General features: G+C 43.2%; 1 protein-coding gene across 2 annotated transcripts in view; it reads left to right on the forward strand.

Annotated features, from left to right (window-relative positions):
- Window positions 1-13,895: 13,895 nt before the first annotated feature.
- LOC122559984 overlaps window positions 13,896-21,133 on the forward strand; it is a 28,646-nt gene continuing 21,408 nt past the window's right edge. Inside the window, exon 1 of one of the 2 annotated variants that reach the window (XM_043710108.1) lies at window positions 13,896-14,130. The gene's annotated coding sequence lies outside the window, so the exon portion shown is untranslated. Of the gene's footprint in view, window positions 14,183-21,133 lie in introns of both variants that reach the window. The other variant, XM_043710107.1, reaches the window with a different exon arrangement.

Genomic DNA, 21,133 nt, shown 5'->3' on the forward strand with positions numbered 1-21,133 from the left:
AGCACAGAGTGGCAGGTACAAGTTAGATTCCACGTTTGGGGTGAATCCAGCTGGGCTTCTTTGTGATTGTGGGACCAGTGCCACCCAGTCCCTCTACATTCATTACTGATTGAAACCACGTTCCTGTGAATATCCTGACAAATAACTAATGCTGACTACTCATATTACTTGTATACTGCAGGGATCCTGACCTGGTGGAAACAAATGCTCTTTTTAACACTAGACTTGTTGCAATTTATTGTAGATTTTGAGCTTTCTGTTATATTTATCTCTTTTTGTTATGTCAGTTCAAAATTAAGCAATTTTTGCTTTTGACATTTTCCACCATTATTCTTGATTGCCACTACAATTACACTGTCAAATATTATCACTACAGGCTGCAGAGTGCCAAATATTACTTTAATAAATATGTCTTTGACAAGAAAGGGAGTTTGCAAAGGCCTAACAATTACAGGAACTAGCAAGCCGTCAGGTGCTAGTCTGCATTCAGCACTGCCTGAACCGTGTAATTGTACTTCTCACAAGCTTGGCTGTGTCAGGGGAAATCGAGTTTCGCATGGTCAGTCTACCACAAATGACAACGTCTGTGTCAGTCAACCTATGAAAGACGTTACCATGTCATGATGTTTTCCTGTTCCCTCAAACACACCCCAGGGACATTGGCCAACTCGGGCAGTTTGAGGTTCAAAATGTCTCAGAGAGGCATAGAAAATAGGAACAGGAGTAGGCCATTCAGCCCTTCGAGCCTGGACCACCATTCAATATGGATCATGATTGATCATGCAGTTTAAGTATCCCATTCCCACTTTCTTTCCACATGCTTTGATCCCTTTAGCCGTAAGGGCGACATCCAGTTCCCTCTTGAATATATCTACTGAATTGGCCCCAAAGGCTTTTTGTGGTAGAGGTTTTCACAGGTTCACAACTCTCTGAGAGAAGAAATTCTTCCTCATCTCAGTCCTGAGTGTATTACCCCTTATTCTTGGTTAAAAATCACAAACTCCAGGTTACATACCTGTAGGAGAAAGTGAGGACTGCAGATGCTAGAGATCAGAGTTGAAATGTGTGGTGCTGGAAAAGCGCAGCAGGTCAGGCAGCATCCAAGGAGCAGGAGAGTCGATGCTTTGAATATCATTCTTGATGAAGAGCTAATGCTTGAAATGTCGACTGTCCTGCTGCTCGGATGCTGCCTCACTGGCTGTGCTTTTCAATGTCAGGTTATAGTCCAACAGGTTAATCTGGAAATACTATCTTTTGGAGTGCTGCCCCTTCATCAGGTGGCTGTGGAGCAGGATTATAAGACACAGAATTTACAGAACAACCTCAATTATCCAAATGAAATGGGAGGGGAGTATCTTGTTCGGATAACTGATTGCTCGGATAACTGATTTTTCAGATAATGGATAATATTTTTACAGGACCTTGGGATCACGTTCGGATAATCCAAAATTTGGTTAATTGATTTTCAGATAACCGAGGTTGTTCTGTATAGCAAAAGATCTTAGTGTCATGCAACTGAAACGATATATTGAGCAAATCTAGATTGCTGTTAAGTCTTTCATCTTTTCAAATGGGTTGCAGGTTTCGGTTCATTAATATGTAAATCCCAGAACTTCTTCCCAGTCACATTCTCGAGATAACTTAATGTTTTATTAAAAAAAACGGGACATCTCACCTCAAACAATAGGGTAAGATGTGAGGTTAGAGTCTGTCTGTATCCCAGTCTTGAGCCGAGCTGGCTCTATTTTTAACGTAGGAATTTATAAAATGGATTGACTGCCTGCAGGTTGTGTGCTTTTTGAACAAAATAGAAAGTATCTGCAGTTACAAATCAGCAAATGCAAATTCACCCCATAAACTTATGTGTGTGTGCATATGCATGTGAGGGGGAAGAGAGAGAGAGAGTGTGTGTGTATGTGTGGGAGAGAGTGTGAGTTATGCCTGTGAGTGTGTTTGCGTGTGAGTGTGCTTGCATGTGCTTGGTAGAGGATGTGTGTGAGTGTGATAGAGTATAAGCTTGTGAGAGGTTGTTTGCATGAGTGTATGTGTGTTTGAGAGATAGCCTGCGTATGAGAGAGGGTCTGCGTGAGTGTGTGAGTATGTAAGTGTGTGTGTGTGTGTAGTGTAGTGGAGTCACCTGTAGTGTGACATGAACCCAAGGCCCGAGTTGAGGCCATCATCACGGGTACCAAACTTGGCACACACAAAGTCTATGGGATGAATCTGCATTTGCTGAATTATAATTGCAGATACATTCTATTTTGTTCAAAAAGCACACAACCTGCAGGCAGTCAATCCATGTAACATTTTATAAACTCCTATTTTGGAAATAGAACCAGTCTGGCTCAACATTAGACTCTAACCTCATACCTATAATGCATTGTCTGAGCTGAGATGTTACTTTTTTTTAATAAAACTTTAAATTATCTCGAGATTGTGACTTGAAAGAAGTTCTGGGATTTACACAGTAATGAACCAAAACCTGCAACCCATTCTAAAAGATAAAAGACTTAACAGCAATCTAGGTTTATTCAATATATCGTGCCAGTTGCATGACACTGAGATCTTTTGCTATAAATTCTGCATCTTATGATCCTACTCCACCCAGCTACCTGACGAAAGAGCAGCACTCCAAAGGTTAGTATTTCCAAATACACCTGTTCGCCTATAACCTGGTACTGGGTGATTTTTAACTTTGTCCACTGCAGTCCAACACCAGCACCTCCACATCACCCTTATTCTTGTGACCCCTAGTTCTGGACTTCTCCAAAATCGGGAACATTTTTCCTGTATCTAGCCTGTCCAGTTCCATCAGGATTTTATATGTTTCTATGAGATCCCCCCTCATTTGAGATCCCCCCTCATTTTTCTAAATTCCAGCAAGTGCAAGCCCAGTTGGTCCAGTCTTTCCTCATATATCAATCCTGCCATCCCAGGAAACAGTCTGGTGAACCTTTGCTGGACTCCCTCAATAGCAAGAATGCCCTTTCTCAGACTAGGAGACCAAAACTGCACACAATATTGTAACTGAGCTTTCACTGGTTTCCTCAAGAAGAGGTGACATCATGTGGTCATCAGGAAGTTTATTAACCACGTGACCTTCATGAAGAGAAAAGGTTTTGCATTCAGCTAACGCACAGGTAATATCTGCTCAAAGAGATGTTATAATGCATTCTAAACCTCAGTTTACATCGAGCTGAATTTTCTGTATCTCACTTTTTCAGAATCAGACCATTGATGGTAGACTCTGTTCGTGATTTTGGGCACCACCAGCTGATGGCAACATATTATATAGAAAAGTCTTTTATGTGAAGTGCAAAAAATTGCTATGAATGTTTGGAAGTGTGAAATAAAAGCAGAAAATGCTACAAGCATATGGTAGGTCCAGCAAACCTCTACAGGAGAAGGATCACTAATGCTGGTTGTGACCCAGTTCCAATGAAGAGTCACACTTGAAAAAGTGACCGACTCGGCTTAGTTCTACCTGCACTTCAGTTCCAGTATTTTGTGGATTTACCCATGATGCAGGAACTGTGGCTACACTGTGAAGGGGTTGGGTGTGCATGCAGACTCAGTACACAAATGCACATACATAGAGACAGATAGGCACTTTCCAACTCCAACAGAACACACAGCTACACAAACAGAATAACCGAGCAGTTGGGTAATGGTGCTATTCGAAAGGATTTAATGGAGGTTACCTGTGAATTTTCAGTGGCAAAAGGAACTTGTCTGTCTATGTTAATGCAAAGCATATCTATAATAGTTAAGATTGATTTCAATTAAGTTGTACTCCTGTTTTAAATGATCAAGAGAAAATGTTCATCAGGTCAAGAAAGTTTGAGAGTTCTGTGTAATTGGCATTGAGATGAAATTGCAGCATTTCTAAAAACCTTGACACTAATATGATGACAATGTAAGCTGCAAATGAGCTCAATGATTGAACTCTGGGAGTGAGGAATATTTTACAATGTTGCTATGTTGTACTGGATTGAGTTGTATGACTTGGCAGCCATCATTGGCATCTGTAATTGGTAAACGTAACTGTACAATTAAGAGAAATAAGGAAAGACAACAATCAAATATTTCATTGAACAATAGTCCTAATGCTACTGGGATCAGGAGTGAAGGAGGTGCAAGTTAATGTAAAATTCCTAATTCTGAAGGTTTGCTATGAATAAAAGGTGGGCCTTGTGTGATAAAAGCAATAGAAATAAAAATGAGGACCTCAAACTCATTATGGGGAAATCTGAGTTTGAATGGAAACTAAGATTATCAAATTACAGCACTCAAAAAGACTGAATGTGAAAGACAGACAATATTGGCTGACAAAAACAAAGTGCTGCAAATACTCAGCAGGTCTGGCAGCATCTATGGAGAAAGAAACTCTGGAGTTAATCTTTTGACTTTGGTAGGACTTATCTTCATTATATTTCCCAATGCCACTCCAACATAAAAAGAAATTTGTTTGTTGACCTCTTCTGCTATGCCAACAGGCTATCTCTCACCAAGCCTAACCTTCTGAATACCAAACTAGTCTAGTCAACAAACTCCAACCTTCAAATTCACTGAGGGGAAAGTGAGGACAGCAGATCCTGGAGATCAGAGTCGAGAGTGTGGTGCTGGAAAAGCACAGCAGGTCAGACAGCATCCGAGGAGCAGGAGAATCGACATTTTGGGCACAAGCCCTTCATCAGGAAGTTCTTCAACTTGGCTTCGTCTAATCATTATTACTGTGCATCAGGTTTGCTCTTGTAGCTACACAAATTGAATGGAATATGGGAAATATGCTGAGTATTTCTGGCCTGCATGCATAACTGCCAAATGGTCCTGAGAGTGTAGAAATCACTGATCAATAATTAAACTTCACTATTAACTGAACAGAGATTGCAGAAATCATTCATGCAAATCTACAATAATAATTTCCAAAAAATATACTTTTTTTACTTTAAGCATTATAAAGGTATACTACATGACCATTCAAAGTTGACATTAAATAAAATGCAAAATAAATTACAAAATGTTTTCTATATTTGTATGTTGCTAAATCAGTTTCATCCAAAACTGCATGTTTCTCAACAGTAAACAAGATGTGGAGGTGCTGTTTTTTCTCTGATTAGATTCCCTTCAGTGTGGAAACAGGCCCTTCAGCCCAACCAGTCCACACCGACCCTCCGCCTAATGCACCTAACACTACGGGCAATTTAGCATGGCCAATTCACCTAACCTGCGCATTTTTGGAATGTGGGAGGAAACCAGAGCACCCGGAGGTAACCCATTCAGACACAGGGAGAATGTGCAAACTCCACACAGAGAGTCACCCAAGCCTAGAATGGAACCTGGGACCCTGGTGCTGTGAGGCAGCAGTGCTAACCACTGAGCTACTGTGCCACTCTCTATGTTGGACTGGAGTGTACAAAGTTAAAAATCACAAAATCAGGTTATACTCGAAAGATTTATTTGGAAGTACTCATTTTCGGAGTTCTGCTCCTTCATCATGTAGCTGTGGAGCAGGACCATAAGACACACAATTTATAGCATAAGACCACAATGTCATGCAACTGATATGATATATTGAGCAAATCTAGCTTGCTGTTAAGTCTTTCGTCTTTTAGAATGGGCTGCAGGTTTTGGTTCATTAACATGTAAATCCCAGAACTTCTTTCAAGTCACATTCTCGAGATAGCTTAAGGTTTAACTGTGGATGTTGGATATCTGAAACAAAATCAGAAATAGTTGGACAAACTCAACAGGTCTGGCAGCACCTGTGGAGAGAAAGCAGAAGCAAAATTTCAGGTCCAGTGACCTCTTTCGGTATAGATGCTGAAGACAGGGGGGCAGTTAACAATATGGACAAGGAGAAAGTGAGGACTGCAGATGCTGGAGATCAGAGCTGAAAATGTGTTGCTGGAAAAGTGCAGCAGGTCAGGCAGCATCCAAGGAGCAGGAGAATCGACGTTTCGGGCATGAGCCCTACATCAAGAGGTTCTTCAACTTGGCTTCGTCTAATCATTATTACTGTGCATCAGGTTTGTTCTTGTAGCTACACAAATTGAATGGAATATGGGAAATATGCTGAAGAACGGCTCATGCCCGAAATGTCGATTCTCCTGCTCCTTGGATGCTGCCTGACCTGCTGCACTTTTCCAGCAATATGGACAAGGAGCCCAGAGAGAGAGAGAGAATAGCAACTGGGCAGACAAAGGAATGGATAAAAGTGAGCTGAAGAAAAGCTGCTAACGGTCCTCACTTTCCACCCCACCAGCATCTACATCCAAAGGATCATAAGCCACCACTTCCTACAACTCCTGTGGGATGCTCCCTCCATTGTCATCTGCAGGACTGTTCCCTCCAGGTCATCCTGGTCCACCCCTCCTGGACACTTGCCCGAGCAACCACAAAATTATAACACCTACCCATTTACATCCTCCCTCCTCACCATCTAAAGCCAGGTGAAGCAGTGATTTACCTGCACTCCAGTCAATCTAGTCCACTGTATTCACTGCTCACACTCTGGAGAGATGAAATGCAGACTGGGTGATTGCTTTACAGAAAACATATTCTAACCGCAAAAATAATCCTGATCTTCCTGTTGCCTGTCACTTCAGTACACCACCGTGTTCCCTGGCCAATGGTCTCAGGCTTGTTGCCATGCTCCAGCACAAGCTGGAAGAACAGCATCTCATTTTCCACTTGAGGACCCTTAACCTTTCAGGTCCCAATATCAAGTTCAATAACTTTATAACCTGAACACTTTATTCCAATTCCTTTCCCCATTCCCATACCCCTGGCCCTGTCATGACAATGAGCTGCTTTCAGCACAGCCAACACATTCTCATCTACTTCAGGTCCCCATTAGCAGCTATTCATTCTCCCAGGCTCACCTTTACCCATTCCTTTTTCTGCCCAACTACTGATCTCTCTCTCTCTGGGTTCCATCTCCACCTATTGGTTACTCCTCTTCCCTCTCTTACCACATCCACGAGTTCAGCATTTATATCTTTTTCTAGCTACAACCAGTTCTGAAGAAAGGTCACTGAACTTGAAACATTGCCTCTGCTTTCTCTCCACAGCTGCCAGACTTGCTGGGTTTCTCCAGCTATGAGTGCAGGTTACTCATATCATTCACAATTACAGTCAATATTTGCAACGTTCATTACATGTCAGTCATATAGCCCTAGGAATTGTTTGACAGCCTTCGGTATATGAAGAGTGAAGGACATTGCAGTGGTTGTCCCAGGTTTTAGTGAAGTCCTCAGTGCATTGTCCCAGACCCTGGAAAATAAATGCCTTCAAGACTTGGTCACGGACAACTCTTTGCGCTGAAAGACTTGGGTCAATTTTTAACTGAATTGATGGTCCTCCAGCTGCTGTTGACTGTTTATCTCAGGATGTATCCTGAGGAACAATTGTAGAGCAGAACCCTGTGTCTCATAGCTGCTCAGTCTGAACCTTGATAAAACTTGCATCTTTTTCCAGTTCTGCCTTTTAATTCATTCACAGGATGTGGGCATTACTGGCAGGGCTTGTGTTTATTGTCATTGAGAATGTACTGATGAGCTGCCTTCTTGAAACATTGTAGTCACTGAACTGTAGGTAGACCCACAATGCTAATAGGAAGGCAATTCCAGGATTTGATACTGAAGGAACAGTGATAAATTTGCAAATCTGGATGGAGAATGACTTGGGATCTTGCAAATGGTTGTGTTCTGTAGTATGTGCCCCTTGAGGAGATATAGAGTCATAGAGATGTACAGCACGGAAACAGACCCTTCGGTCCAACCCGTCCATGCTGAACCAGATATCCCAAACCAATCTAGTCCCACCTACCAGCACCCCTTCCTAGCTCGCTGTGTTCTTCCAGTCTCCTACTTGTTCACCACTTCCTCTGGCAGCTCAGTCCATACACATATCACCCTCTGTGTGAAAAAGTTGCCCCTTAGGTCTCTTTTATATCTTCCCACTGTCACCCTAAACCCATGCCCTCTAGTTCTGGACTCCCCCATCCTAGGGAAAAGACTTTGTCTATTTACCCTATCCATGCCCCTCATAATTTTGTAAACCTCTATAAGGTCATCCCTCAGCCTCCGACTCTCCAGGGAAAACAGCCCCAGACTATTCAGCCTCTCCCCATAGCTCAAATCCTCCAACCCTGGCAACATCCTTGTAAATCTTTTCTGAATCCTTTCAAGTTTCATATAGTTTGCAGGTTTTGAAGGTGCTGTCAAAGGTGCCTTTTCATAGGCACATTCTGAAAAGTGGTTTTTCTTCCCCTCCACAGTCATCTCGAGGGCAAAATTTGAAAGTCCAGCTGTACAAGAAGAATGTGATGTGGGGAGGACCTTCCTCACCATCAGCCAAGTAAATCTCTCAGAGAAAAGTTAAAGCAGAAATTCCTGGAAAACCTCAACAGGTTGGGGACCATCTGTGGAGAGAAAATAGAGTTAACATTTAGAGTGCAGTGGTCCTTATTCAGATCTGATAGTAACTATGAAAAGGTAGTATTTATGCTGATGACAGTGGGTTGGAGGGGACAGGAGTGAGTGGATAAGTGGAAACAAAGCCCAGAGGGACAGAGGTAGGGCTGTTTTCCCTGGAGTGTCTGAGGCTGAGGGATGATGCTGGATTCTGTACTGAAAACAGAAAATGTTGGCGATCACAGCGGGTCAGGCAGCATCTATGAAGAGAAAGCAAGCTAACATTTTGAGTTTGGATGACTATTCATCACAGTCCAATCCAATTGCACCCAATTACAGACTATACCCAGGTGGAACCGAGAGGTGTGAAGACTGTTTCCTCTCTATTACATGATCAAAGCGCTGTGGCTGTTGGAAATCCGAAATGAAAACGAATACTGGATGCACTCAGCAGGTGAGGCAATATCTGTTGAGACAGAAAAGCAAAGTTCATGCTTCTGCTCTGTGATCAGCAAGGTCAGTGCTCCCCGAACACTTTCCCACTGTGAAGCATGAAGGTTGACATGACCCCTCAGAGAGTGGATGCCTAGTTCAGGAGTGCTGAATTCCAAAACAGTCATTGTTGTTTCACAGGGCAGGAACCTGGAATATCAATACCGGGAGGGGTCCTGACACCCCCACCCCCAATTTCAGAAATGATGTTTTGACAAAGGTCACAGTCCATCTGAAACATTAACTCTTTCTCTCCACAGATACTCCCTGATGTGCTGAGTGTTTCCAGTATTTCCTGATTTTATTTTAAGATCTCCTACTGTCACCCACCCATTTTCTATCTTTTTATTGCTTACCTCGAAGTGGTCAGGGAAGGGAGAGGAGATCAAAGGTGGAGAGGAGAACTCAGAGGAGGGTATATTCAGGAGATTGGAGGGGTAAAAGATCAAGGAACAAAATCAGAGGCAAGAAAGGAGATTGGTGCGTAGAACGGGAGGGGATTGGTACATGGGAAATTGGAAGGGGAGCCAATACTCCAGAGGGGTTAGTGTGCATGAGATTGCAGAGCAAAGCTGCAGATTGGAGTTGGGAGGAATTGGGCAAAATAAACAGGAGATCGGAGAGTGGAGAGAGGGATGAGAGGTCAGTGAAAAGATTGTTGGGTGCAAGGGTTTGACAGGAGATCATTGAACTTATCACAGAATCCCTACTGTGTGGAAAGAGATCATTCAGCCCAGTGAGTCCACATTGACCCTCCTGAACATCCCAACCAAACCCACTCCACTGTCCTATCCCTGTAACCCTGCATTTCTCATGATTAATCTACGTAGCATCCCAGACATTTAGGTAATTTAGCATTGCCAATCCACTTAGCCTGCACATCTTTGCACTGTGGGAAGAAACCGACACAGACACAAGAAGAATATGCAAACTCCATACAGATAGTCACCTTTGGGTGGAATCAAACCTGGGATTGTGAGGCAGAAGTGCTAACCAATCAGCCACTGTGCTGCCCCACTAGGAATAGGAATAGGAAATAGGAATAAAACAGGAATCAGAGAAGGCAAGGGCATAAATCCAAGAGGGAAGATGATATCAGAGGGTGACAGCACAGGAGGCTTGTGGGGAGGAAACAGGAGGTCAAAGGAAGGCAAAAGATTGGAGCTGGGTCAGGTGTTGCGAGCGTTGGAGGGCGGGGGATCCCAGAAAGGTTAGTCACCTGAGAGAAGAGACAGGAGATTTTGTCATTTACATAAATGATTTGGATGAGAGCATAAGAGGTACAGTTAGTAAGTTTGCAGATGACACCAAAATTGGAGGTGTAGTGGACAGCGAAGAGGGTTACCTCAGATTACAACAGGATCTGGACCAGATGGGACAATGGGCTGAGAAGTGGCAGATGGAGTTTAATTCAGATAAATGCGAGGTGCAGCATTTTGGGAAAGCAAATCTTAGCAGGACTTATTTACTTAATGGTAAGGTCCTAGGGAGTGTTGCTGAATAAAGAGACGTTGGAGTGCTGGTTCATAGCTCCTTGAAAGTGGAGTCGCAGTTAGATAGCATAGTGAAGAAGGCGTTTGGTATGCTTTTCTTTATTGGTCAGAGTATTCAGTACAGGAGTTGGGAGGTCATGTTGCAGCTGTACAGGGCATTGGTTAGGCCACTGTTGGAATATTGCATGCAATTCTGGTCTCCTTCCTATCGGAAAGATGTTGTGAAATTTGAAAGGGTTCAGAAAAAGATTTATTTTTCATGCAGTGAGTGGTACGTGTATGGAATGAGCTGGCAGAGGAAGTGGTGGAGGCTGGTACAATTGCAACATTTAAAAGGCATCTGGATGGGTATATGAACAGGAAGGGTTTGGAGAGATATGGGCCGGGTGCTGGTAGGTGGGACTAGATTGGTTTGGGATATCTGGTTCGGCATGGACGGGTTGGACCGAAGGGTCTGTTTCCATGCTGTACATCTCTATGACTCTACGACTCTATGAAAGCCAAATGGATTCTCTGAGGCTCATAATGACTCTATGATTGTGAGACAAGAGAGCGGAAAGGCAAACAGGAGAGTGGAGAGATTCAATTAGAAACATGAGTTCAACACCTTCCAGGATAAAGCAACTCATTTGGACATCACCTTAAACACCCAATCCCTTCACCACCAATGCACAGTGGCAGCTGGAGTGCCATATTCTGGATGTACTTCAACAACTCGCCAAGCTTCTTTTAACAGCACCTTATAAACCCTTAATTACCTCTATCCAGAAGGACAAGGGCAGCAAATACAAAGGAAAACCACCTAAGCGTCCAAGCCACTCACCATCCTTGGTGGGTTGCTGTTGCTGGGTCAAAATTGTGGAAACCCGATCTGACGGCACATGGAAAGTGGGAGAGAGAGGAGATTGCTAGAAGGGAAAGGGAGAGGGGCACTAAAGAGAAGGGAATTTAACTTCAAAATTAAACTAACTTCTTATTTTGTCAGACAGGATGTTTTATTTACATCTTGCAGTGCCATCTTTAGACAGGCTTTGCTTGAGAATGATACCAACTTTGTTTCTATTCTCTGCATCATCTAATGGTGGCCTTTATAGAATACTCTAACTTTCTCATAAGATAATCTGATAACTGCAAACAGCGGTTTGTAAAATTCATTCAGGGATTTATTGCCTGTCCCTAACTGCCTTTCAGAAGCTAGTTCAAATCCCTTCTTGAACTGCTACAAACCACATGTTATAGGTAGACCCACAATGCTATTAGGGAGGGAGTTTCAGGACTTTGCTCCAATGATAGAAAGGAATGGGGATATATTTCCAAGTCAGGATGGTGAGTGATTTGGAGGGGTTACCCATTTATCTGCTGCCCTTGCCCTTCTAGATGGAAGTGGTTGTGGTTTTGGATGTTTAAGGAGTCTTGTGAATTTCTGCAGTGTGTCTTGTAGAAAGTACACATTACTACTAATGAACGTCAGTGATGTAGTGAGTGGATATTTGTGAGTTGGACCAATTAAAGCGGGCTGGTTTAACCTGGAATGTGTCAAGCTTCTTGAGTGTTGTTGGAGAGACACCCATCCAGGCAAGTGGGGAGTATTCCATCTCACTCCTGACTTGGGCCTTGTAGATGGTGGACAGGCTTTGGGGAGTCAGGCAATGACTTACTATCTTCTGACTTGCTCTTGTACCCCCTCTGTACTTACTTGGTTGATGCAGTTCAGTTTCTGGTCAATAGTAATCCCCAGGATGTTGATCATGTGATAAAAAAAATCTTCTGCAGTGATGCTTATTGATAAAAACTACTTTGAAGCCACAGTACACGTGAAAATCGGATTGGAGAGATTGAAACATGAAGTTTAGGGAAAGAGGGAGAATATTTTGTTGATGCTGTTTTGAGGAGGAGCTGGAGATGGAATGGCAGTTTGCAAGGACCATCAGGTCAACGGTCTTTATGAGGAGAGGGGTGATGACAATAAAGGGACAACATCTCAGGGGCAAGAACTGTTGAGGGAACAATGGTGGTCAGCAGTTTTTTGGGGGATAGGATTGAGTGAGAAGGAGATGGCCCTCATAGACAAGATGGACTCAGAGAGACCATGAGAAGAAGTAGGAGAGAAACTAGGCTAGAGAAATTGGTGCTAGGCCATTAAAATACATTGTCAAAAAGTGTGGTGCTGGAAAAACACAGCCAGTCAGGCAGCATCTGAGGAGCAGGAGAGTCGAAGTTTCGAGCATAAACTCTTTCATCAGGTATGCCCTCACTTTCTCCCATTAAATGATATTGACCTGCTTGGCGAGTGGAGGGGAGGGAAGCAGCTGATCAGATGGTCTTGATCTTAATGACAAAGACATTGATGACTTTCTTGCACATATTGTTGGAGGTGATGGTGGGAGAGATGGGCAGAAGTATTTCTGAAGACAGTGTGCAGCAGAGAAAAGAAACCCAAGGTAATCTTGCAGTGAGCAGTTTTGGCAGATGGCACCAGGATTTGTGATTCAGCCGGATGTGCAGTTGATGGTAAACCAGTTGGCCTTTGAATCGGTGTGAAGATGAGGTTGTAAGGGGAAACAGCCAGGGTGAAGGAGAGAGTGAATAATGATTTTGCTCACAACTTTATCAGTTAACATTTTTTCAGTTGGGTTTCAGTAAGCATTCATTACCTTTTATCTTCTCCTGCTGAACACTCTCTGCTCATTCCTGAAGAAGGGCCTGTGCCCGAAACGTCGAATCTCCTGTTCCCTGGATGCTGCCTGACCTGCTGTGCTGTTCCAGCAATAAAGTTTCAACTTTGATCTCCAGCATCTGCAGACCTCACTTTCTCCTTTCAGTAAGCATCAACCCCTCTTCAGTCAGAATGTTTAAACTCCAGAGAAGTGTATTAATCCTGATGTTCAGTTCATCACTGTAGGTAGTGCTGCGCTGTCTAAAAAGATCCCCTGGCATTATTTTGAAGATAATGGCCAATACTTCTCAATCAAACATTTACAGAAGGTTTTTATCACTGTCTGTGAGAGCCGTTTCAAGTCCAGCTGACCTCTAACTTCATATCAAAGACACCACCTAAGTACAGTATTTCACTGACTGCAAATCGCTTTGGGTCATCCAGAAGGATGCCATTTGAATGCAGGCCTTCCCAAAAATGAGCTGGCCCATCTGTTTTGGGGGAGTCTGCTCAGTTTCTGTTGTTTCGGGCTAAGGTCGGTCTGTCACAAAGCAGAACTGTTGTCTGTTTTGTCGACCCAGACGCGCTACCTGAACGGGGCTCAGTGTTTTCCATATGAGGTTAATTCCTGTCTCTGGCTCCTCGCTTGTTCAGAGACAACAGCCCGAGTGTTTAAAACGCGAGATAGTGGCAGAAGAGTCTTGGTGACCAGTCTACGGCCTGGTCTTGACCTCGACCTCGGTCGCCGGGAGGCTTAGAGCTGCACAAAGCAAGTTGGCAAGAGGCCAGGGAGGGTGGGGCATGAGGAAAAGGGAGGTGGGGGGTCTGAAATTTGGCTGCAGATTGGGAGATTTTTCGGTGGTCCCGAGTTTGGAAGGGGGTCAGTGAGAAGTTTGGGAAAGTATTTTTTTCTTCTTTGCAAAAGTTTAATGCTGGCTGTTCCCATGATTCCGTGCTGAGGGGTTGTAGCAGACGCCTGTTTGTGAGAGGGAGTGTTTTCCGCCCAGTTCAGCCCGACTGCATACAGGGACAGGCCCAGCTCTGCACAGACCAGCCAGGCTCAGACTGCACGGTAAGGCCAGCTTCCCCTCTGACTGCAAACACTCCAACCTCCAGCTCTCAAGGTAGGGGACAAAGCCGGAGCTGTTCTGCATCTGGACATATTTGCCTTTCCCTGTCCTCTTCCGCCTCTCCTCCGGCTTAGGAAGGTCACATAGGACACCGGGTTCTGCTTTTCTCTCTGCGCTAATGTTTCCCATTTTTTAAAATAAATAAAACCGTGTGGAACAGTTTAAAACAAAAACAAAAATGCAGCCGCGTGTAGCCTTTCCAAAGACCGTCGGGGAGTGGGGTGGCGGAATGAACAGAAAGGAGCAATAAGCAGAAATGGAGAGAGCAAGAGAGGGGGATGGGAATGAGGAAAATGCGTGTGAGAGAGAATTAGCAGAGAGGAAGGTGAGGGTGAGAGTAGTGAGGCCACAAGAATGAAGAAATTAATGGATTAGGATAATAACTAACGCAGAGAGAGACACTCTAGCGGATGGGATTGTAGAGGACAAGCAGGGTGAGGATTGAGTGAGAGTGTGTGTGTATATGGATCCTAGGATCAGGCCTCTGCGTTTGGAACAGCATCTCTCCGCTGTTCCCTGCTGGATGGAGTGTGTCGAGGGGAGCTTTGCAATCGTTTCCCGGAGCAAAAGGTTTGCCGTTTCGTGGTAAATCATGTCGCTTTCCGGCGCCATCTCTCTCAAACCCCCTGGGGTTATAGAAGCACGTTTTAAGGTTTTCACTGATGTCAAATCGATGAGCATCAGTTAAGTTTGTGAAGCATAAGAAGTGATTGAGGTAATAATTACGTCGTGTCAAGATTGGGTTTCAAAAATCTGACGATTGTAAGCATATAACTACATCAAAATCTGAAACGGAAATAGGCCATTTGCCTCAACTGGTTCATACCTGTGTTCAGGCCTCACCCCATCAATCCCATCAACCTGTCCTCCTGTTTCTCTTTTGCCTCAAACGAGTTCAATTTCTTCTGAGATATCTGTGCTATTTGCTTGAAATGCTACTTGTGATAGTGAGTTTCACATTGTAATCACTGTCTTACTGAAGTGTTTATCTTGAGCCTCCCGTTGGATTTATTTGTAACTATTTTGTATCCATGACCCCTGATTTTGATCACTACCCGTGAGTTGAATCATGTTTATGTCTAGCCCATTGGTGCCCTGTCTAATTTTGAAAGATCTCTCTCCGCTTACTGTCTTCTGTTTCCTAGAGGAAATTACCCAATTTGTTCACCCTTTCTTGACGCTTCTAATTTCTCTTCGGGTAACCCGCATGAAATATACTTTCTCCTCCACCAGTGGGGAAATTATGTTGTGCTTATATTGCAAATATGGTCCAACATTGTCTGAAGACAAATCTAAAGAAAATGTCCATGTCTTCAATTCTGTACCTTTGAAACTGAACACAAAAGTTTTATGTTCATGTTTTTTTGCAGACTTATTAGCCTGTGTTGCTATCTTTAATAATCTGAGCTGAGCAAGATCTTTCAAAATTAGACAGGCATAATGGCTTTGTGGTATTATCAGTAGACTATTAATCCAGAAAGTCAGCTAATTTCCTAGGGATCTCCGTTCAAAGCTTGCTATGGCAGAGGGTGGAATTTGAGTTCAATCTTAAACAAAACAAAATCTGGAATTAAGAGTCTAATGATGAAACCATTGCTCATTGTCATGAGAAACCCCATCTGTTTCACTAATGGCCTTTCCAGCTTTATCTGATCTGGCCTAGGCATGACTTCAGACTCTCAGCAATGCGGTTGACTCTTAACTGCTCTCTGGGCAGTGAATGCCCTGCTCTGACTGAAGAAGACAAAGAATTTGTGAATAGAGAACTGAACATCCTTTCCTGTCCGCACCTCCATTTAGACTCTTGTTTCCAAGCAGTGTGTGGCCACCTTTATTATTCTTACTAAATGCACTGCTCACTTTTCTGTATTGAAATTAATTTGCTGTTTAAATGTCCATCCTGCAAGTTTGTTAATTTCACTTTCTTGTATTGTTTCATTGTCTTCCACAGAATTAACTATACCATTCAGTTTTATGCCAGTTGCAAAGTTTGAAATTCTGTCTTCAATCTGAGTGAATTTCCAGGAACCAGCTCAATTCATGACCCCTAGAGTCCTGTGTACTGTTTTGATTTCCATAACAAAGGAAGGAGAGAATTAAAATGTTTAATTGGAGGTTCATTGGATTGATTGCTGGAATGGGAGTTGACCACAGGGGAGAAATTTGGAAGAGAGGTGATTTTTTTTTTTATATATCAAAACAAAATTCTGAGAAGGCTTGGTAGGGCATAGGATAAGACTACATTTTCTGACTGAACTATTAGAAATGACAGAAATAGTTTAAAGCTCCAGTGTTGGCCATTCACTACTGAGATGCAAAATATCTTCATTCAGAGAGTTGTGAAACTTTGAAAGTTTCTACCCTTGAGAGTTGTGAATGATATATTGTTGCATAGGCAGAGATTGAGAGTTTTTTTAGATCAAATGGAATTTTGCTAAACCTTTTCATCTTGCTGTCATTGGAGCAGATGCGAGTATATCACATTTGAAAGGGACAATTCATACCATATGTACAATGAGTAGACAAGTGAACTCTGGCTCAGGTGTTGGTCATGGGGAATGCACAAATGAACAATTTAAGTCTCAGGTTTTCTAAATTTAAGAAAGGAAAGCTGACTCTAGTTGAGGTACGGGAAGTTGCACTGGGAGCCAGTCAAAGTCATACGTCACACAAACCAATCTTTTCATCCAGCTCGTCTGCACCAACCAGAGATCCCAATCTGACCTAATCCCACTTGCCAACATTTGACCCATATCCCTCTAACCTCTTCCAGTTGCTTTTTAAATGTTGTAATTCTACTAGCCGATATCACTTCCTCTGGCAGCTCATTCCATACACATTCCATCTGTGTGAAAAAGTTACCCCTCCGCTGCTTTTTTAAATCTTTCTCCTCTCACTGTAAACTTGTGCCCTCAAGTCTGAACTCCCCTACTCCAGAGAAAAGACTTTGTCTATTTATCCTATCCACGCCCCTCATGTGATTTTATAAACCTCAATAAAGTCACTCCTCAGCCTCTGACACTCCAGGGGAAACAGCCCCAGCCTATTCAGCATCTCCCAGTAGCTCAGATCCTCCAACCCTGGCAACATCCTTGTAAATCTTTTCTGAACCTTTTCTAGTTTCACAGCATCCTTCCAATAGGATGGAGATCAGAATTGCACGCAATATTCCAACAGTGGCCTAACCAATGTCCTGTGCAGCCGCAGTGTGACCTCCCAACTCCTGTACTCAATACTCTTTCCAATAAAGGAAAGCATACCAAACGCTGCCTTCACTGTCCTATCTACCTGCGACTCTACTTTCAAGGAATTATTAATCTGCATTCCAAGGTCTCTTTGTTCAGCAACACTCCACAGGGGCTTACCATTAAGTGTATAAATCCTGCTCTGATTTGATTTTCCAAAATGGAGCAACTCTCATTTATCTAAATTAAACTCTATCTGCCACTCCTCGGTCCTGTTATAATCTGAGGTCACCTTCTTCGCTGTCCACTATGCCTGCAATTTTGGTGTAATCTGCAAACTTACTAATTATACCTACTATGTTCATGTCCAAATCATTTATGTAAATGATGAAAAGTAGTGGACCCAGCGCAATCCTTGTGGCACTCCACTGGTCCCAGGCCTCCAGTCTGAAAAGCAACTCTCCATCACTAAAATATTAACTCTCCATCTCCTCTGTCTTCTACCTTTGAGCCAGTTCTGTATCCAAATGGCTAGTTCTCCCTGTATTCCATGAGATCTAACCTCGCTAACCAGTCTCTCGAGGGGAACCTTGTCGAATGGCCTTAGTGAAGTCCATCTAGATCACCAGATGAAGGGATCTGGCCTGAAACAGCGAATGTTTTTCCCCCCTCCTTCTCCCCGCTCCTTGGATGCTGCCTGACCTGCTGTGCTTTTCCAGCGACACACTGTCAACTCCATAGCGATCATGTCTACTGCTCTGCCCTCATCAATCCTCTTGTTACTTGTTCAAAAAACTCAATCAAATGTGTGTGACATGATTTCCCATGCACAAAGTATGCTGACTATCCCTAATCAGTCCTTGCCTTTCCAAATAGAGAATCTTGTCCTTCAGGATTCCCTCCAACAACTTGTCCACCACCAATGTCAGGCTGCCCAGTCTATAGTTCCCTGGCTTTTCCTTACCACCTTACTTAAATAGTGGCACCATGTTAGCCAACCTCCAGTCTCTGGCACCTCACCTGTGACTATTGACGATACAAATACCTCAGCAAGAAGCCCAGCAATCCCTTCCCTAGCTTCCCACAGAGTTCTAGGATACACCTGGGCACTTATCCATTTTTACGATTTTCAAGACATCCAACACCACCTCTGTAATATAGACATTTTTCAAGATGTCACCATCTACTTCCCCACATTCTATATCTTCCATGTCCTTCCCCACAGTAAACACTGATGCAAAACATTTGTTTAGTATCTTCCCCCATCTCCTGCGGCTCCACACAAAGGCTGCCTTGCTGATCTTTGAGGGGCCCTATTCTCTCCCTAGTTACCCCTTTGTCCTTAATGTGTTTATAAAATCCCTTTGGATTCTCCTTAACCCTATTTGCTAAAGTTGTGTCATGTGCCCTTTTTGCCCTCCTGACTTGCCTCTTAAGTATACTCCTATTGCCCTTATACTCTTTTAAGGATTCACTCGATCTTTCCTGGCTGTACCTGACATAAGCTTCCTTTTTTACTACTTAACCAAAATCTCAATTTCTTTAGTCATCCAGCATTCCCTATACCTACCAGCCTTTCCTTTCACCCTAACAGGAATATACTGTCTCTGGACTCTTGTTATCTCATTTCTGAAGGCTTCCCATTTCCAGCTGTCTCTTTACCTGCGAACAACTGCCCCCAGTCAGCTTTTGAAAATTCTTGCCTAATACCATCAAAATTAGCTTTCTTCGAATTTAGAATTTCAACTTTTTAGATTTGGTCTATTTCCACGATTATTTTAAAACTAATAGAATATGGTCGCTAGTCCCAAAGTGACCCACTGACACCTCCGTCACCTGCCCTGCTATTTTTTCCAAAAGTGTAAGGCTGCTCAGTTATCCAGGATATGGCTGAATGATTTTGCAACCTGCAACCTTTTTAAGATGCAGGATCAGTTCATTCCAAAAAGGAAGACAGATCCTATGAGGAGGCATGGGTGGCCGTGGCTGACGAGGGAAGTTAAGAAACATATAAAGTTTAAAAGTATAACATAGCAAAGATAAGTGGGAAAACGAAGGACTGGGAAGCTTTTAAAGAGCAACAGAGGATTACTAAGAAGGAAATACGCAGTGAAAAAAATGAGGTACAAAGGTAAACTGGCCAAAAATATAATGGAGGATCGTAAAAGCTTTTTTAGGTATGTGAAAGGCAAAATAATGGTGAAGACTAAAATTGGGCCCTTGAAGACAGAAACAGGGGAATATATTACGGGTAACAAGGAAATGGCAGAAGAATTGAATAGGTACTTCAGATCTGTGTTCACTGGGGAAGACACAAGCAATCTCCCTGAGGTAACAGTGGCTGAAGGACCTGAACTTAAGGGAATTTATATTTGCCAGGAATTGGTGTTGGAGAGACTGTTAGGTCTGAAGGTTGATAAGTCCCTGGGGCCTGATGGTCTACATCCCAGGGTACTGAAGGAGGTGCCTTGAGAAATCGTGGATGCGTGGGTGATTATTTTCCAGAGTTCGACAGATTCGGGATCAGTTCCTGCGGATTGGAGGGTGGCTAATGTTGCACCACTTCTTAAGAAAGGTGGGAGAGAGAAAGCAGGAAATTATAGACCAGTTAGTCTGACCTCAGTGGTGGGAAAGATGCTGGAGTCTATTATAAAGGATAAAATTATGACACATCTGGATAGTAGTAACAGGATAGGATGGAGTCAGCATGGATTTATGAAGGGGAAATCATGCTTGACTAATCTTCTGGAATTTTTTGAGGATGTAACTCTGATGATGGACGAGGGAGATCCAGTAGATGTAGTGTATCAAAAGCTTTCTGTTCCCTGGATGCTGCCTGACCTGCTGTGCTGTTCCAGCAATAAAGTTTCAACTACCTAGACTTTCAGAAAGCTTTTGATAAAGTCCAGGTACACTACATCTACTGGATCTCCCTCGTCCATCATCAGAGTTACATCCTCAAAAAATTCCAGAAGATTAGTCAAGCATGATTTCCCCTTCATAAATCCATGCTGACTCTGACCTATCCTGTTACTACTATCCAGATGTGCAGTAATTTCATCCTTTATAATAGACTCCAGCATCTTTACCACCACTGACGTCAGACTAACTATAAGGACCTGAACTGAACTGAAGGGAATTTATATTTGCCAGGAATTGGTGTTGGAGAGACTGTTAGGTCTGAAGGTTGATAAGTCCCTGGGGCCTGATGGTCTACATCCCAGGGTTCTGAAGGAGGTGCCTTGAGAAATCGTGGATGCGTTGGTGATTATTTTCCAGAGTTCGATAGATTTGGGATCAGTTCCTGCGGACTGGAGGGTGGCTAATGTTGTACCACTTTTTAAGAAAGGTGGGAGAGAGAAAGCAGGAAATTATAGACCAGTTAGTCTGACCTCAGTGGTGGGAAAGATGCTGGAGTCTATTATAAAGGATAAAATTACGACACATCTGGACAGTAGTAACAGGATAGGTCAGAGTCAGCATGGATTTATGAAGGGGAAATCATGCTTGACTAATCTTCTGGAATTTTTTGAGGATGTAACTCTGAAGATGGATGAGGGAGATCCAGTAGATGTGGTGTATCAAAAGCTTTCTGAAATTCCAGGTAAATAGGAGGTTAGTGAGCAAAATTAGAGCACATGGTATTGGGGGGAAAGTACTAACTTGGATTGAAAGTTGGTTGGCTGACAGGAAACAGTGATAAACGGCTCCATTTCGGAATGGCAGGCAGTGACCAGTGGGGTACCGCAGGGATCAGTGC

Source organism: Chiloscyllium plagiosum, chromosome 20 (genome assembly GCF_004010195.1).
Source record: "Chiloscyllium plagiosum isolate BGI_BamShark_2017 chromosome 20, ASM401019v2, whole genome shotgun sequence".
Lineage (NCBI taxonomy): Eukaryota > Metazoa > Chordata > Chondrichthyes > Orectolobiformes > Hemiscylliidae > Chiloscyllium > Chiloscyllium plagiosum.